Here is a 27,063-nt window from a genome sequence, read left to right as displayed (position 1 = left end):
CCTCCGGACGGTCGCCGCCTCCTCGCCCGGCCGGTGCCCCCGGCCCCGGGCGCTTTGTCTTTCCCCGCTGCCCCCCGCGGCTCGCTACCCCCGGCCCTTTGTTTCACCGCCTTGGGCGCTTTGTCCGACCCGTCGCGCCCCGCATCCCTTTTCCATCTCCTCATCTCAGCTGTCCTTCCTCCCGTGCCCCTTTGTTGTGCCCTTCTCTACTCGGTAGCTCCGTGACCTGCCATAGCCCAGGCACCAGATTTCTGCCTTTTCATTTTTCTTCCGTTTTCTCACTTGTTTTCCTCTCACCTTTCCGTTTGGCACTTGATCACCCCCAGAGTCTTTGTCTCCCCCATCCAGTGGCTTATTCGCTTGGCATCCCCCTTTCCCTCTCATCATCGGTTGATTTATCCACTACCCACGGAGTATGTCGGCTGAACTGTCTCAGCCTCGGGGACTCCATCTGGTGCTCCTGCGAGCAGACAGACCCTACGGTTTGTTGTTGTTTCTGTGGGTCCTAAAGATGCATGGGGATACTTAGTTTCCTCCTCGGCGCTCAGCACCCTTTTCTCTTGGGATTACGTGCACAACCCCCCCCCCCCCCCCACCTTTCTCTCGGGATTACAGTGTCTCCAGTTCTCTTCGCGGTCTCTTTGGGCCCTGGTTGTTTTGCTTGGAAACAGTAGCCCTGGAAAAAGATCTGGTCTCTTGGTTATTGCTCCCCCCGCCCCCTCCACCGCCCGCTCTTAGGCTGTTTCTGACGGCCTAGGCCAAGGGCAGCTGTCGTAGCTTTGCCTCTGGGTTACCTGAGGGTATTGTAGGACGGTTAGAAGAGGTGCGAGGTATCCTTTTCCTGCTGGTGTGTGAGACTAGTTTCAGATATCCACACTGAATATTCATTTTGTACGTGAACAGTAGTAGAGTGAATTTTGATGTTAAAGGACTTGTGAGTATTCGGATTGAAAATGTCAGCATTTTCTAGACTCTAGTTCTAGAGTTTATTTTACCAGTAACTCCTGCCTAAGGAAAAAGGGAGGCATCCTGCTTGGGAATTTGATATAAATGTTTTACTTTTTCTTAATCTTTAGATAGTTTATAGTTGTATGTTTTTCTCTGTAGATTTGTGACAACCCTTATGTCCCATCTTTGGAGTTGAAATGAGGAACACGCTTAAGAGTGCAGTTTCTGGTTGATGAATACTGCTTCTAGAATCTTCGTGGAATGCATTAATCAAATGCAATTAAAAGACATTTAAGTAATAGTCTTAGGTAAAGTCACTTCTAATGTTAAAGGAGCTTTAAATTGTTCAGAGTGCTTTTTGTTATGGTAATGTAAAAACTGGGCGTTGTGTGTGGGGGTGGGGGAGAGTTGGTGTGGTGTATTTAAATAGCCTGAATATTCTGGTGCTGGGGATAGGAAGTTTTTGATTTACCAGGATTACTAGACTGAATATACTGTTCACAAGTTTTTTCCCCCTACTAGTTGGTCACCATTTTTAGAAGTTGTGTTACCCACAAAATATTTGGAGTGTCATTTCCTTTATAAACTAAAATTCCACGTAAAGTGATGCTTAGTAGAGGATGTGCAAGATTTAGTGTGGGGAATGTTGGTGCAGTAGAAATCTTTTTTTTTTTTTTTTGAAGGCTGTGATTAGAATTAGTAGTTTGAATTTTAATTAATGGAAAATGACGTTTCATAATTGATAGGTGAGGGTTTTGTGAAACTTTGTTTTCAGTCTGGGTTCCATGAGTGGATTTTACCAGTAATCATTTGTCTCCCATACTTGTTCTTTGTGCATAACCATTCTGTTGCAGGTAAAATCTTGAGTGCGCTTTTTCTGACAGTAAGCAAAGTATAAATATGGTGTAATAATGGGAGATATTTTGTTCTGACTTGTACGGGTAAGAATGATCACACAAACATCATAAAAACTACTTTCACAAATTGTTTTTTGTTTCTGAATTGAATAAGAGTTTTATTTTGTGATCAAATAAAATGTTGCTTTTACTAAATTATATCAAGAACAGCATATTTAGAAACATACGGGATGGGTTGTGGTTGGGAAACTTTCATTCTGATTATTCACTATAAAAGCTTTAAATTTATTGTCCATGCATATTGTAAGTCAGTCTGCAGAATGTGTTTTCGGGGAAAAAAATATAAGGTGCTCACTTTCCAGATCTATTTTAACATATGCTTCTAGGTATCAGATTTTAAGCAGTTAGGTTTGTTAAAAAGTTACCAATTGTCCAATAACAGATTTCTATCAATGTCTTTTAAAGGGGTAAGGTAAAAAATGGTTTGTGGGGGTGGGGGGGCATTCTTGCCAGCTGTATTTTATTAAATAATCTTTGGCACTTGGATGGATAAGGTGTTAGGGAAAAAATGGTGTGTTTGAAAGTTCTCACAAATCTTAATTCTAGTATTGGGTCATTTTAAAAATAAAATTTAAAAACCTAGGATGTGGCTTTAAAACATTTTTTGCTTCCTCCTAATACTAAATTTCATGTTATTTCAACTAGGGGCAGTATTTTCTCATGGATTGACTAAAAGTTGTTATTCTTGGCATCTGGCTTTATGATTATTTCCAAGTTACTCTACTTCCCCTGGGCCAATTTCCTAACTATGTAGTAAAATGGGAATTGTAATAACTTGCCACATCTGCACAGGATTGCTGTGCCGTAGGATTTGCAGAGAGCATCCTTGGATAAAAAGTGTAGTAAAGTCTAGGAATTGTTACCAAAATAAGCTGATGTGAAGTAGGTCATATTTTACAGGAAGCCAAGTAGGAGGCTATGAACGAAGTTCTTGGCAAGTTGCAACGGTGATAGTGGGATGAAAAAAAATGAAAATATGCATTATAGCTTGGGTAAATAAAACCAATACATTTTTCCCCCTATAGGCTTAGACGGAGACGGCTAAGTATAACAAATTACAGGTGACGTGTGTGTTGTATAAGAAACTGAAAATCGGTCAAACTCCTAATAATATGTTGTAAAGTTGTGGGATGTTTTCCCTCTATTGATTTGTTTTCTGCATGTGGTAATATTTTTTCAAGTTTTTATTTTATGCATGTGGCAATATATATTTTTTAATGGTAGCACAAAATGTTTTTACTAGACTGTAGGTCAAATTTGTTCATAGTAATGACTGATTTTCAGTATACCTTATAGTTTTCAAAGCTTTGTTATTTGCTCTAAAGAATATTTTCTAACAACCAGGACCATAAATTTCAGGGTTGGCCCTCGGTCGAGGAGAATTTCACATTTGGGAGATGCTCAGTAGATACTGAACACACGAAAAGTGTTGCTTCTCTGTTCCAGGTAGATGATAACCTGTCCCAGCTAAGTTCCCCAAGCTAGGTTTCTGGATTCCTCTCTCACACTAACTCTTCACATTTAGTCACTTACAACTGAAACTTTTCTCTCCTGAAAAATCTCTTGAATCTGTCTCCTTCACCCCTACTGCCACAATTCTTGTTCTCCTTTCCCACCTGGATTACTATAAACATTGGCAGCTTCCTTTTTGTTTGTAGACTCAACTCCTTCATCCAGGTTCCACACTGTCTAAAGAGCAAATCTGATCACTTCATTTCTTAGTTTAAAAACCTTTCAATGGCTCCCCCTAGCAGTCTTCATTAAAGAGGCAGTGGAGTAGAGAGTTGTAGTTCACATTTAGAATTTAATCTGAACTGGATTCCAGTTCCGTCTCTGCCTCTTCAAACCTCTGTAACATTGTAAAGTGATCTAACTTTCCTTGCCTTTTCCATCAATTGTAAGATAATTATTTTTCGTTCAGTGGGATGTGAGGATTAAATGCAAGAAAACATTGAGTAGGATGTTTGGCACATAGCAGGTGCTTAAAAAATGTTAGTGTGGCATATAGGGTCCTCTAACTATTTCATTTACTTTGTCTCCATCTGAACTGTTGATATTTCCCTTCATAATCAGTGCTCCAGCTGTATTTAAGAATCTGTAGTTTCCTGGATGGATTTAGCAATTTAATGTGCATGAAAAGTGCTGGTATTGGGTTATTATTTAAGACATGAGTCTGAGGATGGTCTACCAGGATCTAGCAGGCTAGCCTCCTTGCCTCTTCCATGTGTTCTTAAAGGAGTCAGTATAATTCTCTTGTGTCGTGCTGAGTTGTAATTGTCACACTCAAAGGCTTATAGTTATCTGGTGACAGATACTGTGCGTGTGTGTGTGTGTGTGTGTGTGTGTGTGGTCATTTATATATTCTTATACCCAAAAGAGTGGCCAGTACATGATAGGGACTCAGTAAAAAGGTTTTTTTGAACAAATGACTCGTACTTTGAAACCTTGTTGCAAACTGGTTCCTGTAGGCAGAATTTGATATATACAGGGAATGTATTGATTCTGTAGGGAATTTAGTTGCTGAGGTACCCAAAGGAATTGATATTTTCAGCTACAGGCTGTCTCATAGCGTATGGAACATTGTAGTAAAATCTTAGAATCTCCTTTTGGATTATACTGTATTGTTTGTGCAAAACTGACAAGCTTAAATTTCACATTTTGTTTTTTGCATGGTTGGCGAGTGTTTCTCAAAAGGTTCTATTATTTTTTGATGTTTTAAGTCCTTAGATGTATGGGGATGTATGTTGAAACTTAAGACTCTGTGGACTGCTTTTTTGGGTGTGTGGGGGGGGGGGGGGGGAGATCCATGCCACTGAATGAAATAATAACTTGATAATCTTCAGGAAGCCTCAGGAATTGTGGACAAATTACCTATGATTTCTCCAAGCTTCATGTTCTACCTCTATATAAAAGGGAATGATAATTTTGTTGTATTTATCTGACAGGTATCATGGCTATCAAGTAAGGTCAAATATGTGAAACTGTAAAGTTCAAATAAAAACATGATGTATGTTTAAGTGCTTTGTAAAGAGTAAAGCACTGTATACAAATATTTCAGTTGTAACAATTGGTTTCTTCTGGTAACCTTTCATAGGCAGGGTTCAAGATGGGCTTTTTATTTTGTAACCTGTGGTTTGTGGGTCATGTTTTAGGAAGGCAGCAGTGTATTTAGTGCAGTGGACCGCAGCCCTTGAAATATGTATTTTGGCATTTTGAGCAGACATATTTGGTAAATTACTGCTTGACCATGGATGTTGCCATTAAGTCACCCCCAACTTTTGGGGTCTCCTTGTTACTGCTTTCCTCTCTGCTTGGACAGTGGTAATAATAATGTAGGAATGTTGAATGCCCAACTGCTACCATCTTTCATACACCCTGCCCTCAGTTCTGGATGCCCCTTAGGCCTGGCACAATACCATGGTGTCACTTATGCCTCATTAGGCCTTTTTCTGCTTCAGGGAATGAAATGATATCCTAGTGGTATGAAAAAGATAATGTGTTTCCTGAACATGCTTCTGAGGAAAAGCAAGCATTAGAGGCATTGTGGCTTGGGTTGTATAATTGGTAGTAATTACCGATCTGCATAAATATTTGTGTAGGTTTGTTATGCTGAGACAGTATATAATGATAAGCACGACAGTTTTTTAGTCAGATTGGTTATGTTCATGGCAGTCTTGGAAATATCTGCACTATTTTAAGTTTACAAAACAGTATAGAAACCACTGTTTCTTAGGTATCCTAAGTTGCAAAAGCCTTGAGATGAAAATGCTGCACCTGTTGGATGTGAGCTAGAATATGCTAGAAAATCAAATTGCCTCTTTTTAACTCCTCATCCATGCTTCCTTTCCTATATTTGATAGTTTTAACTTGGCCTTAGAGCTAATGTGTCTTCTGTGCATTATTAATCAGATGATAGAATTATAAATGAATAAGAGTGTATTTCTCATAAAAAATTTGTATAACCAGGAAAAACGTTGCTCACTTTATGAAATCCTGTTATTTTTTATTAGTGTGACAAAGATTATAAGGTAACTAATACTGCAGTTATATAACATAAAGTATAGAACTAGTATTGTGGGTTTTTTTCTTTATTATTATGAACAATTTATTTTGGAACTAGTCTTGCTCCAGACAGAACATAGTAGCTTTAGGCTGGTTTGCATAATTGAAGGAAGGGTATTTTTTCCCTCATTGGAAAACTGCAGACCCACTAAGATCTTATTTTGCTAGCATACCTTGTTTTTATTTTATTTTTTTTATGGACCTTATTTTTTAGAGCAGTTTTAGGTTCACAGCAATATTGAGGGGAAGGTACAGAGATAACAACCCATGTTCTCCCTGCCCCTGTACATAAATAGCCTCCCTCATTATCAACACCCCCCAGCATAGTGGTAGATTTGTTGTGATTGATAAACTTACGGGGCACCTGGGTGGCTCCGTTGGTTGAGCGTCCGACTTTGGCTCAGTTCATGATCTCATGTTTCGTGAGTTCAAACCCCGTGTTGGGCTCTGTGCTGACAGCTTGGAGCATGGAGCCTGCTTCAGAGTCTGTCTCCCTCTCTCTCTCTTCTGCCCCTCCTCCGCTCACTCTCTGTCTCTGTTTCTTTCTCAAAAAATAAACATTAAAAAAAAACTTACATCAACACGTTATTATCTGTGTCTGTAGTTTACCTTAAACTTCTTTGGGTTTGAACAAATATAAATGTATCTCCCGGTGTGGTATCCTACAGTAGTTTCATTACCCTAAAAATCCTCTGTGTTCTGCCTCCTCATTCCCTCCCCAACCCTAACTCCTGGCAACCACTGAACTTTTTATTATTTCCACAGTTTCCAGCATACTTTTTCAATTCATTTAACTTTTGGTTTGAGTCTGAGAAAATTTTTCGCTCAAAAAATTATATAGTTCTGTACAAAGCTCCTGATCCATACACCAACTGGAGGAAGTGGAAACATTGAGGTTCCCCGTCATGAAGGGGTGGGGAGGGTGGTTCAGGGAAATGAGTGTAACCACGCTTTGGTGGTTCTTCAGTGTAACTGCAGAAATAATGTTTTAAACAGTTGTTGAGCACGTAATAGGTATGACTGCCATGTATTGGTCTTAAAAAGAAGTTGTCCGGTGAAGCTTACGATTTAGTGGAAAGCAAACAGAGAGTTATAATAAGGGAAATTATAAGTACTGTAACATGTATAATGGTGGGAACACAGAGGTGTGAATGATTATCTTAATTGGAGGAGAGTTCATAGAAAAGGTGAGAGTTGATGGGGGGGTGTTAGGAAATCGAACTGGAGTGTTTGGGTCTTCTTGGAGGACCTTGAGTGCTAAGTTAAGGATTTGGATATCAATCAGGGATGGGGGCAGGAAGGCTTGAACATTTTTGAAGAGGTGTGGCTGGGTGTAATCTGTAGAATAGAATGGGATGGATGGAGACCAAAAGAGAAATATAATCAGGGTCTGATCTTGATGGTAGTAGGCTTATCAGTGGAAAGAACAAAGCAGCTCTTTCTGAGACAGGATGGTATAGGAAGCTTTGGAATCCGTGCACTGTAGATCTATGGCTATGAGCATTCACTTAATCTGTCTTGCTGTTGTCTGAAAAATCGGAGAAGATAATACTTCATGGTATTGTCGTGAAGATTAAATGAGATATGGGATATAAAATGCCTAGCTCAGTTCTGGGAGTAGTAGGTGGACTCAATAAATACGTCCTTCTCTTCCCCCTCTCTGGAGAATTTAAAGGATAAGATGCAGAGTGGGCAAGGGTGGAAAGGAGAGTGGGGAGGAAAAAATGGAATGATTGAAACTTGGGTAAAGCAACTGGAAGTAGGAAAGTCTGAGTGATGTAAGCAGGTACAGGAGAATCTGCCTGATAGTGTTTTGTTTCCTTTAGCTTTTAAACAACTGCTGAATACTTACTTTTGCCTGTTTCTGTAACAATTTTGTATACTTTGGTAACATTTAACATCTTTCTGCGTTACATGAATAGATCTGTTTCGAGTATCCCTCCCTCTCTCTCTGATTTGTCAGCTAGCTCCATAAAGACAGGATCAATATTTTACTTATCTTGTATAATTATGGTATAGCTGTTATCAGCTAGAATGTTACGTGCTGGATGAATAGGACTTGAATGGATTTAATTATATATAACGCTTGCCACTAGGTGGCACTTAGTCTAAGTGATAATAAGGCTGACATTCAGCATAGTTGGTCTTTGAAAAACCCGTGGAGGAACTTGACCTCCTGGATTATGTTCAGCTTTCTGCCATTTCTGGACCATACTTTTTGAAGTAGAATACGAAACATTAGGAAACTGAAAACCCATAGTGTTGAAAAATAGAAAAAGCATAATGCCATTTCAACATGTCCTCTAGAAAAAAGCTGAAAGGAGAGGCTCAGTGAAATGCCACAAGTGACCAAACTCTCCATCTCCAAATGTATTGACAGTGAAGCCTGGTGGTTAGAGTTTAGGCTGTAGTTTCTAAGGTTAAAGGAGGAGACTGGGAATTTGCTTCTTATTGGACTTAATGAAAGATGATGAAGTGTGGTTTGTAAGGATACTAGACTGTGATTCTGTATTCTTATTTATATTTTGGTATATTATATTCTCCCTGTAACATACCATAGAATGTAATTATATCTTGTGTCACAAATGTTACAGATTATTAAATCCATGCCATTCAGGAAACTTCAGAGCTGGAAAAGATCTTGCTAATCATATGTTCTAAAGTCACCACTCATTTAAACGTAGGCACAGATGGACTGAATAATTTCCAGTTGGCTAATGGCTGAGACACGTTCAATGAATGAGCTGAGACTAGTTCTAGCATGCTTTTTGGGGAGAGACTTGTGCTGGTCTTTTACTGTCTTCAATTTATACCACTCAGCTCCGTTTTTAAAAAAAAATATTTTAACTTAACTTTAAAAAAAAAATTAATGTTTATTTTAGAGAGAGAGAGAGAGCGCGTGAGCAAGCGTGCAAGTGGGGGAGGGGCAGAGAGGGACCGAGACACAGAATCCCAAGCAGGCTCCAGGCTCGGAGCTGTCAGCATGGAGCCTGACACGGGGCTTGAACTCAAGAACCGTGAGATCATGACCTGAGCCAGAGTTGGATGCTCAACTGACTGAGCCACCCAGGCATCCGCATTCAGCTACCTTTTAATGTTACATGCACTTTGCTTTCTTTTTCTTTCTGTGAGCGCGGTCTTCGACCAAGAATACAAATCTCAGGGCGCCTGGGTGGCGCAGTCCGTTAAGCGTCCGACTTCAGCCAGGTCACGATCTCGCGGTCCGTGAGTTCGAGCCCCGCGTCAGGCTCTGGGCTGATGGCTCAGAGCCTGGAGCCTGTTTCTGATTCTGTGTCTCCCTCTCTCTCTGCCCCCCCCCCGTTCATGCTCTGTCTCTCTCCCCACCAAAAATAAATAAACATAAAAAAAAAAAAAAAAAAAAAAAAAAAAAAGAATACAAATCTCTCATCTCCGAGCCTGGTTGGAGTGATACTGCCAGTGTTGCTTAATAAACGGTCAGCTCTGGGGCACCTGGGTGGCTCTGACTCTGACTTAGATCATGATCCCGCAGTTCGGGAGTTTGAACCCCACATGGGACACTGTGATGTCAGCTCAGACAGAGTCTGCTTCAGATCTTCTGTCCTCCTCTCTCTGCTCCTCCCCTGCTTGCACTCTCTCAGAAATAAACAAAACAAAATAAATGGTCAGCTCTGAGCCTGCCGTTCTTACCTCCTCTGCTGTCTTCCTTCTTGATGCTGCTTGTGTTCTTTATCTTGTATTTCTGACTGACCTGGGTGGCCTCTTTTAGAACACATTTCTTCTCTATGCACACTTCTCACCCAGTGTGCTTTAGCCATCCCTCCTCAAGAACTGTCTTGGTTCAGTTACCCCTGGCTCAGCCCAGCCTCTGCCTCTTGCCTCTTGCCTCTCTCCTCTAGCATCTTAGTTCTGCCACTTGCACTAAATTGCAGCTGGTTGTTTCCAAAGCCGCTGTTAGAGAAAATGGAAGGACAGAAGAGGAGATTGAGAAAAAGAAGATGGTCATATAGGGAAGGAGGCCACAACTTGAAATTTTATAGTGAAAGATAGGCTCATTTGTTAGCCTGATGATTTTCATACCGTGAGTTTTCTAGTGCGTATTTCAAGGCAGTATCATTCTCTTGACTGTGGAATTCATTAAGTGTGTTGTATCTGTCATCTGTGCTTATTCAAATGTCAAAGAAGTGAATTAAATCCATTTCAGCATTCCAGAGGTAGTAGTGATAGTTTTAGTAATTTACTTACAGCTTATAATGAGTGCCATTATTTGATTAAATGGATCGCACTGAATTAGTGGGAGTTGCCAGTTCACTATTATAATGTTTAAAAAACGAACTTGGTAGCTGTAGCTTTCAGATTCTTTCCTAATTATTGATAAACAATAGTCAAAGTCAATAGTCAAAGTCAATAGTTTAGCAAACATTAAGAAGTTTTAGGAAGTTTTCATCCTGGCCTTCCCCCCCACCCCAATATAGGGGAAATACTTTTCCATATAGGATTTTACCTAGACGATACATATCACTGACATAAGCCTAGTTTCCAGGGTGCAATTCCTGAAAGTTGTCAGTTGGTCAATTAAATATCTTGAGTTACATTAGGATTGAAATTAACATGGAGGCTTAGATGTGCAGTTGATTTATTTTTTCATCTCATTTTAGCTTGTTTTTCTAATTATTTCAAGGAAGTGACTGTTGATGTGGAAGTTTTTCTTAAGGGTTAATTAATGTCATCTGTAAACAGTTACCTTGATTATTTTTTGTGTTGGAAAAATCACTCATATAAGAAATTCAAAAGTTATTTAAATATGTCATGGAAAGTCAGCCATGGTAGTCTTCCACCAGGAAATTAACTACTGTGAACAACTGGGAGTATAGTTTTCAACTTTTTCTTTTAAAGTGGAAATGCTGACATTCTGTTTATTACGTGTCAATAGTTTAGCAAACATTAAGAAGTTTTAGGGAGTTGACATTTTGTTGAATATCTGCTGAGTCCTCAACTACGTTGTGAGGGAGATGGTATCTCCATTTTATAGATAAGTCTGAGGGTCAGGAATTTAGTAATTTAATTCAAGTTCACACAGCTTTACTTCTGCCTCTGCCATTTACTGTACCTTCTGTATTGATAGAGCTTTTGTTTCTCTACCTAAATGGTAATCACCTGAAAGCTTCAAGCCCCTTGGAAGGTGGCAAGCAATCCCAGAGAGAAGTCTAACAAAGGCTTTAAGGAAAAGGGGATTATATTAGATTATTACTTCAAATAAAGTATTAGATTACTCTCTGTTAGAGATTACTTTAAAAATAAATCTGTGTTCTCGAAATTAGATTTGACTAAATCTAGATTTTGTCAAAGTTAGATATGACTATAACTGTATTCTTACGGAATGTGTCTTTTTCTTATTTTGTGTAACAAGTTTTTATTTTTTAGATGATACTTTCTGTCAACTTTATGTAAAGTATTTTGTCACAGATTTCCATTTGTCATTCAATTTTACTTATTGTCTTAAATGGTTTAAAAATTTTTACGTAATCCAGTTTGTAGTTTGTCCTTTTGCTTTGTGTTTTGCTTGTCTTCCTCACCCCTAAGATTATGAAGGCATTCTTATGTTTTTCTTATAAATGCCCTTTTACAGTTTAAGAAATGATTTATCCCTTTAACCTTTCTGGGACGTTTTAGTTTGGTTGGTTGGTTGGTTGGTTTTTTTGCTGTGTTACGTGATGTAGAGGCTGACCTTATTTTTTCCAAATGTATAACCAAATGTACAGCCTTGTTTTCATATACTCATTTTTTTCTGTCTTCTGTTTTAAAGGGTTGTGGCTCTTAAAATGAGGTCTTTGGACCAGCAGCAATGGGATAATCTGGGAACTTGTAAGAAATGCACATTCTTTCACACTCTACCCCAGACCTCCTATGTCTGAAGCTCTGGAGGTGAGGAGTCCAGCAGTCTGTTCCCCTCCAGGTGGTTCTGGTGCCAGTTGGAGTTTGTAAAACACTGTGAGAACTCTTAAAGGAAGGGCAAGCCCTCTCTTTGCGCACAAGATCCCATCTCTTCTCGGCTACTCCAGAACATTGGATAGCCAGCTAGCTTCCCCTGTCTCTGGTCTCAGTTTTTACCTTTCTGCTGAAACATGCTTGACAGTATACAAACATGCTGTTATTTCTCTGGACTCTGCTTTAGTCCTCTATTTCTCTTTTGCCCTTTGCAACAAACTTCCTGTGGAGAGTTCTTCTATCTCCAGTTACTCTTCATTCTCCCTAAAGCAACTTCAGCCAGGCTTTTATCTCCACCACTCCAGCAAACCTGCTCCTCTCCAGTTACCAGTTACCCTGCAGGTTATTGTAGTGGTCAGTTTTTTCAGATGTTATCTGAGTTGATGAACATTTGATATCTTAGATCACTCCTTTCTTGCTCACACATTTTTTTTTTTTTCATTTGGCTTGTAGGATACCACACTCTTGGTTTTCCACCTTGCTGGCACCTTTTTCTTGGTCTCTAGTACGTTCTCATTTTACCACATTTATCCTGCTTTTTATCCCACACTCTGTACTCCTTCCTGTTTTATTTTTCTCACTCGCATATATCAATTTCTAACTATGTATTATTTGCCTTTTGATTTTGTGTTTCTCTGCCCTACTAAAATAGAGTGCTCGGTACATAGAAGGTACTCAGTAAGTATTTGTTGAATGAACGAACCGATGAAGTGTTCTAGCAACATCACTTTTTGAATGCTCTGTCGTTTTCTCACTGATTTAAAACCCTACTTCTACTACCGTATGTTATCAAGGTTTTTAAAAAATATTTATGTATTTTGAGGGAGAGAACATGCAAGCAGGGTAGGGGGAGAGAAAGAGAGAGGGAGAATTTAAGCAGGTTCTACTCCCAGTGCGGAACCTGATGGCGGGGCTTGATCTCACTCCTGTGAGATCATGACCTGAGCCCAAATCAAGAGTTGGATGCTTAACCAACTGAACCACCCAGGCATCCCTAAGGGGCTTCCTGGTATTAATACAGATTCATCTGATGTGTTTTAAATGTAATCTGTTATCTGAATGTGATGCTCAGTAGCCTTGAGATCTGTTGTTAAATTTAGCTTTTGCCATTGTCTGATGGGGAAAGTAGCAGTCGTGTTTGATACAAATTTAACCCAGGTTTACCTGCTAGTTGGTGGAAGAGTTGAAATTCAGACTCCTGTCACTAAGGATTGTGGAATCTAGTATGTGATGATGCTACTGGGCACTCTTCCTCTCCACACCCTCCTCCTCAAATTTGAGATTAATAACCTTTAGTCCTCCATCTACAGGATTGGGTGTGCTCACTGAATAGAAGAGCCCCTTCCCTAACTCCAGCCAGAGTGAAGATCTGAGGCAGGAGGATGAAGTTCAACAGGAATTTGGTTTATGTGGGATTTTGGTCTCTGCATTTCAGTGTATGATTTTGGAAGAAAGGTTGTGGAAAGAACACAGGCTGAAGGTCATGAAACACATTCTTTTCACTACTACTAACTAATTTGATGCTCTGCTTCCCCTTTTGTTTGTGTGTGTGAATAATACCTGTGATTTAGGCTGTAAGTTAAACAGGATATTATACGTGTCAGAGAACTTAGAAAATAATTCTTATACTGTGTAAATGAAAGGTAGTACCATTAAGAATGACTTGAGTCACGTGTTTTTGGTGCTCTAGATACGTTTGTTTTTTTTTGTATTACACTGGAGTACTTTTGATTTTGTTTTATGTCAGACTGTTTTATAAATGTAATTTTAAAGTTTTTGCTGCAAATGTTGTTTTTCTAAGACAGCAGCTGTGGATGTGGCTTAAAAACTGATGAGCATCTACAATGATGAGCCTTTATGGAGCAATGAAAGGCTGCTCACAAATTGTAGCCACAGTTGAAATGAATTCTGTGTTTGTTATTTGTGAATCCCTAAGGGTAAATGTGTTTTGAGGGGAGTGAGTTAGGATAGTACAGACTGAGAAAGTGTTTCTGTTCTGGTAATCTTTGGAGTCATTTCTGCTACTGCTCTTTCCTGTGGCTGAAGGAATTTGGAATATTTTGCTTGACCTCTTTGATGATTCTTTCTCTATATGTATTATTTGGATATATGTAAAGGTAAATTGTAATACTACGGTGTTCTGTGGACCTAGTTTCTGTCATCGAATATTTTTACTCTCAGCAACTACTGTGTATAATAGCCCTTGTGAATGATACTTAACCTGTGTCTGCTGTCTAAAACTATTAAGTGTTGGGCTGTTTGGACCTAAATATTTTCTATTTGGTATGATTAGCTCATGCATATCAATAGTTTTAGGTACAGCGCATTTATTCATTTTTATTTCAAAAGCATATGGTTTTAACATGTTATTGAACAGGTTCAAATAGTTAACTCTAAGTTACTAAAAGTAGTTTTACTCCAAGATACGAAATACCACATCTAGAGCTGAGCTACAAGGAATATTGAGGAGCTGTGGTTTTTTTCTATCAAAATATCTAGGAGATATATTTCTCAAAAGAATTCTAGAAAATGTCTTTTTAAAAAAAAGGAAGGGTGGAAAAGTGATAGTTGGAACAAATGAGGATCCATGGCCAAAAAAACCCCACCACTGTGTATGTGGAATTATGACCAGTATTTCTGAATGTCTTAGAATATAGAATTGCAAATGTCTGTATTTATGTATTTAAATCATCATAATAGATTCACTTTACTTTTTTTTTCAAATGTTTACTTATTTTTGAGAGAGAGAGAGAAAGAGAACACCAGTGAGGGAGGGGGAGAGAGGGAGAGACAGAATCTGAAGCAGGCTCTCCACTGTCTGCACAGAGCCCGATGCAGGGGTCCAACCCACGAACTGTGAGAACGTGCTCTGCACCGAAGATGGATGCTTAACTGACTGAGCCACCAGGCGCCCCAGATTCACTTTGCTTTTGTAGACAGTACTTAACATGCTTCTTCATCATAAATTGTTGAGTATTGAAGATATAAAAAAATAAGTTGTTAAAATTGACTTTTTTTTTTTTTGTTAAATTTAGTCTCATTCCTCCTAGTAGTAAATTGTAAATTTTGACAGTAATCTCTTTATTGTATGGGACATGTTTCCAAGAGGATTTTATGCCCATTGAAAAATAACAATTTTTGTGAATTGTAGTTACTATCTATAGTCACTTGTAGCTATAAAAGCATTTTCGGTGAGTTACCTCTGATTCATAACCAAGTTTTAGCAGAGCAGATGTAGACTACCAATGGAATAATTAGCCAAAACATATTAGGGGGTTAGAGAGCCCTCTGTGTAACATTTAATTTCTTGGCCAGTTTTATATGAATAATTAGTTTTAAGGCAGTTAAAATGTCTTCTCTTGGGATTTCACAGTTGTCACTGATAGCTGTAATCACTAGGGAAGTAGAAATATTCTTTCCATCGAACAGATGGCTTTCCTAGCTCTAGTCCCTAACAGTGCCTATTGAGGTTGATGTTTATGTTGGATGATTTCCTAATCACACCTTTTGAAAGATCACACCTGGTAATAGAATATGATGTAGATGATAAAATGACTTAGTGAATTTGAGAACTTGTAAAAGTTGGAAGTGTATATAGTTCCCACGCTCCTGGGGAAGGTAATCTGTTTGTGTTAGAGCAATCGGTAGTGGCTAGTAATGCCTCAGCTGTCCTGTCAGGGATTCCTTAGCTACCTCTTCCACTTTTTGACTTTCATTAGCTCTGACATTAGTGTGCTGTTTTCATTTCTGTCTGGTCAGATGATCAGCCCATCCAGTGCTTTGAGGCATTGATAGTTTCTGTTAGGATTAAGGATAGGTTTCCATTGTGTATGAGGAAGATTTCCAGAGGATACAATGATGCAGGGGCTTACAATTACAAGATCACATCTTTTTTCAGCTCTAATGTGAAGCTTTTGTGGACATTTTTACTTGTTACTAATGGGATTATCTTATCCCTTTTTAACACGTCTGTTTTCTTTCTGTTTGGAAATTTAAAAACTCTTGCACACGTGTATTGGAGATTTGCATGTATGCTTATGCTCCTGAAATTTCAAAACCATAGTCAACTATTAAGATTCTAAGAACTTTGCATTTGTAGGCTATATTTACTCAATAGCAATAAATGTTTGTTTGTTTGCTTTGAAGTCATTTCTTATTGGCATCTGAAAGCCACTGACATTTTGGAGATTGGTGAAGACAGGTTGCCTTTTGGAAAGATAGGGCTGGGCTTTCCATCTTTAATGGAACTGGTTGGGGCAAGTAGTAAGAGTAGATACAGTTATGGTAGATCTCAACTTTGGAGCTATCAAAAATTTGTCAAGGAAAAAAATTCTGGTGCTTTATACTTGTCAGAGACAGGGTAGTGGTGCCGTTTGTTAGATGGGATGGCACAGAGATAAATGGCACAGTAGAGGAGTTGAGTTAGTGTTGAGGGGGAGAAGTTTCTGTTTTTGAGTGTGTTTAGTTTGAGGCCCTTGTAGGAGAGCCAGATGAGGACATCTGGTGGCCAGGTATGTATATGTGTTATGTCTGTGGTTCCTGGAGCTCAGGAGAGAGGTCCAGGTTGGAGATACACACCTGAAGGCTGTTAGATGGTAATTATAACCTTGGGCGTGGGCACAACGTTCCTTGGGAGTTGGCATTAAGCAGGGATGAACTGCTGGTGAGCACCAACATTTAAGGAATCAGTAGAGATGTAGAAACCAGTGAAAGGAAACTAATGCAAGAGACAGAAACCTGGGCAGTCTAATGTCACAAAAATGAAAAGAGTACTTTCAGAAGGAGGGAAACTAGTCACTTGTGTCAAATTGGAAAGAGGGCAAATGCTGTAAATCCAAGTGTTCACCAGATGTAAGACTTCAAAGACCTTGACCAGAACAGTTTCAGTGCAGTGGGGTCTGTACTGGGGATTGTCATGGGTGAGGGCACGGAGACAACTCTTTCAGGAGTGACGGCTGTGAACTTGGTGTGAGGGACGCTGTGTGTGTTGTGATGGAGCTTTTGAAAGTGAAGTAGGCTGGACTTGTTTAGCTGCCGATTGGAAGGAACACAGAGAGGGAAGAGGATGAAACTTAGATTGAAAACTCTGTTGGTGCTTTTTACAAAGGGTTTTTGTTGGGGAGGCGGGCGCACATTCAGTAATGCTGTGACTGTGAGGAAGTTAACGAATTTGATTCTGTTAACTCCTCAGTCTTTTCACGTGCACTGTCTCGAGTTAAGATTGAGATTCTTTTTTTTCCTCCTGAAGAGGTGGCGCTTATGCTTGGTTCTTTAATATTTTTTGCTTGGTGTCTCTCTGATTATGTGAAGTGGTGGTTTTCATTTCCTGTGAAGCCAGAGAAGGTTGCGTGTCTTTGGGATCTTGATCCGCACACACTGCAAAAGCTGTGCAACACGTGCAGCAGTTCGTTTTGTACTGTGTGCTGAGCCACAGTTTCTAGACTTCTGATCGCTCACCTGTATCCATAGAAAGTTAACATGTACCACAGTGTACGTGATGATGTATTCAATTACGCTGAACTGTTGTACTTTAATAATAAACACAGCAAAATATGTACGGAAATTTGAAATGTTGAAAAATACTGTGATAAAAATGAAGTAAAGTTTTAAAGATACTTTAATAGAATGGAAAAAAAAATTTTTTTTTTAATCTTTGCACATGTTTTTTAGTGGTGGCATTGTATTTAAAGACCACTTTGCTATTTTTTAAATTGTGGTAAAGTGTACATAATATATACTTCATTAATTTTTTAAAATGTTGGTTAATTTTTTGTGATAGGGTCATTCAAAGGGCTAGATTCAAGTTCATTTTATTTCTATACACATCAAGTGATTTTTCTTAGCTCAAAAGCCATTGTTTACCTTAAGTGATTTTAATTTTACAAAAATAACTTGTAGATAGCATACTACAGGAAGCTGCCTGTCTTCACAAGGAAACTGATCAATTTCAGTACATTTTTGTATAAGAAAAAGAGTAACTGTCTTGTTTCACAGCCCTTTGAAGTGCTTTGCCACTAGTTAGAGAGCAAAGATTTTCCTGGTTACTTCTTATCTCATGAAGATACAATGTTTTACAAAACTAGCCACATCCATAGCATCTGGCAGTACTTTGTGCCTTTCTGTCATCCTGTTGTCACTTGCTAATGAAAGATAAAATGAAAGTTCTTGTGTGATGGGATTTCAGTACGCTTTTTACAGGAATCTGCTTTTATTTTGATTAAAGCAGCCATGCTCACAGCAGATAATGCTCTCACTGGTTTTCTGTAAAATGCTTTTTATTAAAGTCAAAAAAGCTCCCTCCTGAAGATACTTTGTCTTTTTGTTCATTGCTCTATCACTTGCACCTGGAAGAGTGCTTGTTACGTAAAAGACACTCAGTAAATATTTAACTGTATAATGAATTTGCAATTGAGAATATTTTCACATATTTTCTTAGAAAATTTTGCATTTCATTAAAAAGTCAGAAAAGACTGTAAACTAAGGCGTATTAAAAAACCATCTATACTACCAACTATATGGCAAATTTCTTATACTATGTAATTAAAAAAATTTTTTTTAAATTTATTATTATTGAGAGAGCATATGAGTGGGGAAGGGGCAGAAAGAGGGGGGCGGTAAGAGGATCCGAAGTGGGTTTTCTATGCTGACAGCAGCCCAATGCTATCCAGGTGCCCTGAGCTTGTGACTCTTGATCTCGGGGGTCCTGAGTTCAAGTTTACTTAAAAAAAAAAAAATCATACTAAAAGGTAGTTTTAGTGAAAGAGACAGTGTGGCTTCTGGATTTGCATGATGACAGATTAAAAGATGTCAGGCTAACTGTTGGTAAGAAACATGTTTTACTCTAAATTGATAGTTAAGGATGATGAACAAATTAATTTGCCTGAGCAAAATGTAATTGTAAAGGAGAGGAACTTTACAGGAGTTAACATGTTTTATACATTAATTTGGATTACCTAAATAATTACTTGAAAATTTTTGCTTTATTAAGGTGCATAACGTTTCTGCTAATGCTGTTGATTTAACAATAAATATAGCACCATTATACAGATTAATCTCTGACCTAGGAAAAACATAAATACTAAGGCTATTCAGACAGAAGTAGGGAAATAGGACAGTGTGAAGGCCTAATGTTAAGATCAGTGGGAAAAAGACATAAATATTTGACTGCTGGGATATTGTGATTTATGAGAAGTATATATTTGGTTTTTCAGATGACCACACTGCCTTTTTCATATAGGTCTTCATCCACAGGGCATGGTTCATAGTTGCTAAAACCCTTGGGATTTCCTAAGAGATGGGAGTGATAAGGGTTTCTCTTCTTACGTTAATGAGATGACTTTTGGAAGGCCCCTTAGGATGGGGGCTGGTTGCCGGAAGGAACCAACCTTGTGATTAGAGGGATGGAACTTTCATTCCTCGCCCCTCCCCACCACCTCTGTAGGTTGAACCAATTACCAAAGCCCAATGATTTAATAAATCATGACTTTGTAATAAAGCCTCCACTAAAACCCAAAAGGACAGGGTTCAGAGAACTTCCAGGTTGGTGAACACTTGGAGTTGTTTACTTGGGAGAGTTGTGAATGCCTGGAAAGGGCATGGAAGCTCTGTGCCCATCTTAGTACCTTGCCCTGTGCATCTCTTCCATTGGGCAGTTCCTTAGTTATATCCTTTTATACTAAACTGGAAGGCAGTTCCTTCGTTATATCCTTTTATACTAAACTGGAAATCTAGTGAGTGAAATGTTTCCCTCAGTTCTGTGAGCAGAACTTGCAAATTAATCAAACCCAAGAAGCTCCTTGGAACCTCCAGTCTATAGCTGGTCTGTCAGAAGCACAAGTAATAAACTGGGCTTGCAACTAGCATCAGAAGTGGGGGTGGGGGCAGTCTTTAGGACTGAACTCTTCACCTGGGGAATCTGTCTCCAGGTAGTGTCAGAGTTGAGCTGAGTTGTAGGACATCCTGCTGGTATCCAGAGAATTGTTTGGTGGTGTGGGAAATACCCTCCCCATGTTGGAATTAGTACCAGAACCCATTTAACCACATACTTAGGTCTCCAGGCATCGCTTAAACTTTTTTTTTGAGAATGCTCTGTGACATAAACAATTGATTCAAGGCAACTATGGTTGTCAGAGTAACTTCTTTATATGGCCTGTTTTCTGTACAAACTTTTATCTTTTTCTATGAGCTTTCTGTTTTGATGGTATGTTTATATATTTGGAATTAATGTATATGCTAGATGGAACCTGCTGCCTTAGTTTATACAGTCGGTTGCTCAATAGGAAAGCTATAGTAGCAGCTTCTCCAGTTAAGAAGGGAAGTACGCCAAGAGCTGCTTTGGTGTATGCGTGTTTGTGTTTGTTGCATGTCTACTTTGGGATCACAATGAGTTGATATTGTTTATGATAGCGATACTGTTGATCTTTGATTAAAGATCAATAAAAAGTCATTTTAATTGTTTTAAATTCAAAGTAGCATTAATCTCTACCTCTGCATTTTTGTCCTAATGGTAGCAGTTTTAACACATCCATTGTTTTGTCTGTAGGATTGGAGTTGACCTCACAGCTTTTAAAAACCAAAACCAAACAAAAAACTCTCCGTGGCATTTTAGTAAGTCCATATATGAGAAGGTTCATAGAAATTGTTTTGTCTAACGCATACAGGAGTTTCTGCCACGATGCCATACATATCTTGACAAACCTTGGACTGCAAAATCATGCCGTGAAAGTAATAAAGCTTATTGGGGCAAAACGGATGGATGGGGCAGACTACTGAAGATCCATGGAACTCTGCTCTTGAATACTAACTAAGAACAGTAGCAATTCTAGTAAAAAACAAAAAACAAAAGACCCCACTTTTTGTACCTTGTATTACCATCAGTCTTCGGAGTCTTATACGTTGAGCTATAGCCTCCTCCCTGTTGTAGGAGTTGTAAGTTCTAGAAGGGCATTGCTTCCGAGAGACTAGTCATTAAAATTAAAAATTGAATCACGAGGTGTGTAGCCTTCTTCGTTAATCCATTGTTTGAATACAGGTGGAATTGTTTTGCAGTTTCTTCATCTTCACAGGCAGCTTTGTTTTGCCAAATAGGTTAATTTAGCCAAAAGAGTAACAATTCCTGAAGCCACTAGATCAACCACTATTTACAAGAAAGAAAAGTACTTTTGTAGATTTTTCAGGGTTTTTTCCTTAAAATATTCATCTTCTGCTAAGGTTTTCTCTCTAATTGTGAAAAAGCTTGTTCCAGTTGCCTTAAAACATTAATATGCTGGGAAAAATCATGTTAATGTCAATATGACTTCCTTTTATACTGGCTTTATTTCCCTGTTTCTAGTCTCCTGAGAAGTCATTCACAGCAAAGGGAGATACATTGTAGCAGAACAGAGTTTATTTTTGTTTTGATTGGATTTATAAAATTGCATATGGTGAGTGGCAGGTGAGTATTAGTTTTGGAATCAGACCAGACTTTGAATTCTGGCTCTGCCATTGAAATGTCACTTTCTGCAAGTTACTTGACTTCTTTAAGCCTCAATTTCTGTATTTATAAAATGGAATTATTATACTTCCCACAGAGTTGGGAGTAAGTAAATGAGATAATACTAGACAATCTTTTTTACACACCAAGTTTACTAATAAATGTTAGCTGTTATAATTCAGAATATTCTTCAGAGCATGACCTAACGTACCACTACCAAGGAATATTTTCAGCAAGTTTTAACATTTCCAATAATTGTTACATCTTGATCAGTTTTATTTAATATAAAATAAGAGAAGACAGGATTGTGTTTTTATCATCAAATGTAGGTCACAAGGAAAGGATATATATAAAATGTAGTAAATAAGATTTGTATTTTCATTTTTTGGCAAAGATTTGTATAGTAAACTGATAAAATAATCAGAATATGCAGAAGCTGTGATTATATTTAGGCTCTTATGACGTGAAGGGGCTACAAACAGGTTTTTTTCCTTAGGTTACAATAGGGATGGACTTTTTTTCATTTAAATGCCATTGAACGTTTTATATTCTCTTCCAACTCAAAGCTTTCATTTTGCCCGATAAGTTGATATGGAGCTCCATTTAAAACTTACTGCTCAGTCTTTTTAAAATTGATGTTGCCTGTTGACATTTTTATTTCTGAAGTTAAAAATATCCCATCTGCGAACTGTCTGGTATCATGCACTGAAATGTTTTCAGCAAATTCTATTCACAGTCATTTCTTAAACACCTGGTACAGGCAAGAATTCTGAACACCTTCAGTTTTGTAAAAGATGAGTTAAAGTTTAGTCCTCAGTAGTTTGGGCTGTAGTGCAGAATCTGTCATTGCTCATAACTAACTGCAGGATGCCAGGAGAATACAATGGCTCCTACAATAGAGACATTTCACAAGGAACCTTGAGGTACAGGAGAAGAAGTTCATTCAGACTGGGGGTTTTAGCAAAACTCAAAGGATTTCTTCCTCCTCTTCTTATTTTTAAACTTTTAAATTATGCTAGAGGAAGATGAGTTCTGGAAATCTGGAGGCAGATTTTGCGCAGGAATACCTGTGTACTGACTCTGTCCTCTGCCCCTCCCAGTAGGGATGTGGCTCTCTTTGGAGACAGATTAAGTTGATTCAAAAGCCAGGAGTGCCAGTGTTTACAAACATTCTTTGACTGGAAGAAAATAGAAAGTCAGTTGAAAAGTCAGCCTGAGTAGTGGCCCAGTGAGAATGCATCTGTTTTCTCAACTCTGCTAGAGCTGAACCTGAGTGTGGTACTGACAGCTGTGAGAGCCAAGGTTAATCTGTGCCAAGGTTGGCTGCCTGCGCTTCTCCAGATAGCCACTGCTGTTCGGTTAAGTTTGGTACCATTGGCTAAATAGAGTAGGAGCTAAATCAGGCCAGATAGATCAGGAGAGTCTGTCTTACCTGTCTGTGTAGGTGCTTCCTGCTTATTTGTAACCTATTGAAATGTAACACAGTTAATACAAGAATATATTCCTATGTCGTTATTATGATAGTTTACAAGTCTCCAATGCTGCTCTCTTCCTCAGAGGTAACCACTGTTAAAAATTTAGAACATATTCCTCCAGACAATTTTCTGTGTACTTACACGTTTAATGTACATACATATAGTTTGGGTTTTCTTCAGGGCAGATGGTCTCATATTCCTATCTTATGTTTATTTTTAAAATGTAATGGTAATTCCTGAGTTCTTTTCTTGGCATGTATTTAGGATTACTTCACTCTTGTTTTAAATCTGTGTGGTATTCCATAACCATAATATAGGTGTAATGGAATTTATTTAGCCACTTCCCGTTCGGTGTACAATTAGATTTCTCTTTTAGGAACAACACTGTAGTAAATATCTTTGTGTGGCACATATGCATGAATATTTTTGCAGGACATACTTAGAAGTGGAATTGCCAGGATACATACACATTTATAGTTTTGATAGATGCTGCCAAAATTGTTCTCCAAAAGCTTATATTACTCGCACCCATATTTATAGCAGTATATGAGAGTTGGTGAATACAATTCAATGGGAATGGAAACAAAGGGGATTCTGCACCGATAAAGAAGCATGAGTAAAAGCATGGAGGCAGGAGAGCCTAGTTGGTATGGTGAGGAAACAAGGAGTATAGAATCTGATGTAGAATATAGGAAGGAAGAAGGGCTTGTGGAAGATGAGTCCAGAAACGTAGGCTGGACCAAATAACAAAGTATTTTTTAATGTGTTGTTCAGAACTTTAAACTTGAGTAGACAATGGAAGCCTTTCAAAAGGTTTTCATGTGAGCTGTATTTTAAGAGCAGTAACTATGAAGGCTAGATTTTTGAGGATGGGATATTGGCTATGAGGCTGTTACAGTGATCATATGCAATAATGAAGGTCGCGTCCTTAGAAACGAGAGGAAAAAAATCAGATTCGAGCAGTGGTGCAGATTTAAAATCAGTCTTAGTGGCTTAGGATGAGAAGGTAAAAGATTGAATGTTGTGGCTCTCCGAGTGCCTAGGTGGCACCTTTTATGAAGATAACAAAAATAGAATGAGAAATAGGTTTGGGAAAAACCTAGGGTTGAGGAAAAATAAGGGAAATTTTTATTAAAATATAAGGAATAGGGGCGCCTGGGTGGCGCAGTCGGTTAAGCGTCCGACTTCAGCCAGGTCACGATCTCGCGGTCCGTGAGTTCGAGCCCCGCGTCAGGCTCTGGGCTGATGGCTCGGAGCCTGGAGCCTGTTTCCGATTCCGTGTCTCCCTCTCTCTCTGCCCCTCCCCCATTCATGCTCTGTCTCTCTCTGTCCCCAAAATAAATAAACGTTGAAAAAAAAAATTAAAATATAAGGAATAAAATAAGTTACTATCCACTGATATATTTCTATAAGGTATGTTCAGTTTTTTTTATTGTGGTAAAATATACGTAACATAAATTTTAAAATTTTAACCATTTTTAATTGTATAGTTCACTGTCATTAAGTACATTCATGTTGTTGTACAACCATCACCATTGTCTATCTCCAGAACTACTTCTGTCTTCCTAAACTGCAGCTCTAAGCCCATTAAACAGTAAGTCTCCTTCCCACCTTACCCTGAGCCCTGGTAAGTAAATTGGTAACCATGATTCGGCTTTTTGGTCTCTATGAATTTGACTGCTTCAGGTCCCTCCTGTAAGTAGAGTCATACATTATTTGTCCTTCTGTGACTGGCTTATTTCACTTAGCATAATGTCTCCAAGCATCCATTTTATAGCGTGCGTCAGAATTTCTTTCCTTCTTAATGGCAAAATAGTATTCCATTTGTGCGTATGCATTTAAAAAATCTATCCATCTGCCAGTGGACACTTGAGTTGTTTTTGTTGAGGTTTTTGGGGGGAGGGGATAGGTCTTATTTTGTTTTATTAGAGTGTGAATACAGTAAAATTGAGTTTCATAAAACTGTACAACCAGGGTACTCTTGTGTACATCCACTACTAGAAAATAGTGTTTGTTGCCACAAAGATGATTACAAAAGATCTCACTTTTTTACAACTCCTGCATATTATGGCTATTGGAAAAATGACCCCAAATGCTTATCCTACCAGTGGGCAGACACTGTGATGATCCAAGGTATAGCATAAACTGGATTTAGAGGACTGCAGGCTTTTAATATCATTATTGGAATATTGTGAGGATTAGGCAATATGTACAAAATTTTGTACACTTTGAAGTGCCCAAAACACAGAGAAGGTATTGTACTAGATGTTCTAGCCTGCTTATTGTTTAACCGAGGAACTGTTTTTGAAAGAATTTTGAATTATTAGGTAGATGAAATAAAATAGTCCCTGCATCTGATGAAATAACCTAAGTGACACAGGTTTCATAGAAGAGAGGTGAATGAGCTGCCACCGAGAAGGTGTTACCTGTTAATTGTGAAACTGCCTCCAGAATCTCGATGACTGTCATAATAATTTTCTAATTGAAATTACAATGAGAACAGAGAAGTGAGAATAAGTGTATGAGGGAGGTTCCTTGCTCTTTTTATTCATTGCTCTCTAGAAAACATGTATTTACTTCCCTAGCTCTCTGCAGTCCATTGCTCTGTAGCAGAGTTGTAATTATAGGCCCACCATCTGAATTATAACTTTTATTAATACATTTCATTGTAGTTCCATTTCAGAAAAATGTGTTGTTTTGGAACTCATTCACACATGCTTTTCCTTGCTGTTCCTTTCCTATCAACACATACACCCACACATACTGTTTGTTGCATGTCAAACTTGCATAGCATTTGGCATTGGAAAATTGAAAAGCATGAAGAGAATACAAAATATAGATGAAGATGGTAAATGGAAAAGGAAAACAACAGATTAAAAGGAGTGTCTGGAGACTTAAACTAGTTCTTCCTAGGATGGCTAAAGTTATAGGACAGCTCTTAGCTTTAATAATTTCTTTCAGTCCCACTGTAACAGGTAAGCTAATGGAAGATAATTGGTAATTTAAATGAGATGCTTAGCATGTGGAAAGCACTCTGTGTTATCTGTTAAACTTATTATTTCTAATCTGTGGGTTTGAGACTGAGGTATTTTAGTAGCTGGAGAGCATCCGATAATAGGTTGCTGTTCTTAGCTGAAATTGCCTTTATTGTTTAACATCTACAGTGTTTGACTATGGATTATCTCCCTGCAATTAGTCTCTGTTATTAGACATTTTCTTAAATGTTCTTGCCACTTTATCTTTTATTTAATACTGACAATTGCAGATGGCCCAGGATGCATAATTAAAATATGAAGATTATCAGAACACTTGTTTAATAAAGAATACTTTTACCTCATCAGTTTTTTTTTTTTCTAATCCAACTGCAAGAAGGAACTAAAGAGACTAATGACTTGTCACATCTCCCTGTCCTTGGCAGAAAGTTCTGATAGACTGTAATTTTAAACTCTATTAGAATATCTCAGCATATCCAGTTTACGTATGTCCACATCAGACTATTGAAACCGCCCTCAAATCTGCGGTCTTCCCCAGCTCAGTAACTCACTCCATCCTTTGGTTTTTTAGGCTAGAAGAAACCTTGGAGTCACCCTTGGCCTCTTCCTTTTTCCCTCCAACTCTGCCATCCAGTGTGTCAGCAGATGTTGTTAGTTTTGTCTTTAAAATATGCCCGGGGCACCTGGGTGGCTCAGTTGGCCAATGAGCCTCAGGTCACAATCCCAGGATCATGGGATCCAGCCCCGTGTGGACCTGCTTAAGATATTCATTCATTCATTCTCTCTCTCTCTCTCTCTCTCCCCCCCTCCCCCTCTCTCCCCCTCTCTCCTCACCCCCCTGCCCCTCTCCCACTCACATGAGCATGTGTTGTCTCTTTCTTTCTCTCTAAAAAGATGTAAAATATGCCTGTAGTTTTTGTCACGTGTGACATTTCCACTGCTTCCACCCTGGTGTCAGGCTCCGTCATCTTTACCTCCATAGTTAAGTATCTGCCTGATTTGTCTCTGCTTCTTCTTTTATGTCTCACCATCTTTCTCTGCTCACCAGCCAGACTCATGCTCATCTTCCTTGGCTTAGATCTTAATCTTCCTCGACTCAAAATTTAGAGTAACAAGCTGAGGCCTTGGTGATCTGTGGTGGCCCCAAGAACAGGTGCATGCGCACCCCTACCCATACTCCCTCACCCTCACACAGTGGCTTGTCTGATCCATTGTCCTGCAGCCTCTGT

At 38.7% G+C, this 27,063-nt stretch overlaps 1 protein-coding gene across 9 annotated transcripts in view; it reads left to right on the top strand.

The window, feature by feature from the left end:
* Positions 1-27,063, top strand: part of RBPJ (recombination signal binding protein for immunoglobulin kappa J region) — a 220,043-nt gene that overhangs the window by 119,335 nt on the left and 73,645 nt on the right. The window contains exons 1-2 of one of the 9 annotated variants that reach the window (XM_040486430.1): positions 28-482; positions 1,108-1,256. The exons of 6 other annotated variants lie outside the window; for them this stretch is intronic. The gene's annotated coding sequence lies outside the window, so the exon portion shown is untranslated. Of the gene's footprint in view, positions 1-27; positions 483-1,107; positions 1,257-13,987; positions 14,012-27,063 lie in introns of those variants that run through there. 2 more of the 9 variants (XM_040486437.1, XM_040486447.1) reach the window with 2 other exon arrangements.

The sequence above is a fragment of the Herpailurus yagouaroundi genome, unplaced genomic scaffold, assembly GCF_014898765.1.
Source record: "Herpailurus yagouaroundi ecotype Mexico unplaced genomic scaffold, PumYag 28, whole genome shotgun sequence".
Classification (NCBI taxonomy): domain Eukaryota; kingdom Metazoa; phylum Chordata; class Mammalia; order Carnivora; family Felidae; genus Herpailurus; species Herpailurus yagouaroundi.
Note: the sequence above shows the minus strand (reverse complement) of the source record. Positions and strands in the feature narration are given on the sequence as shown.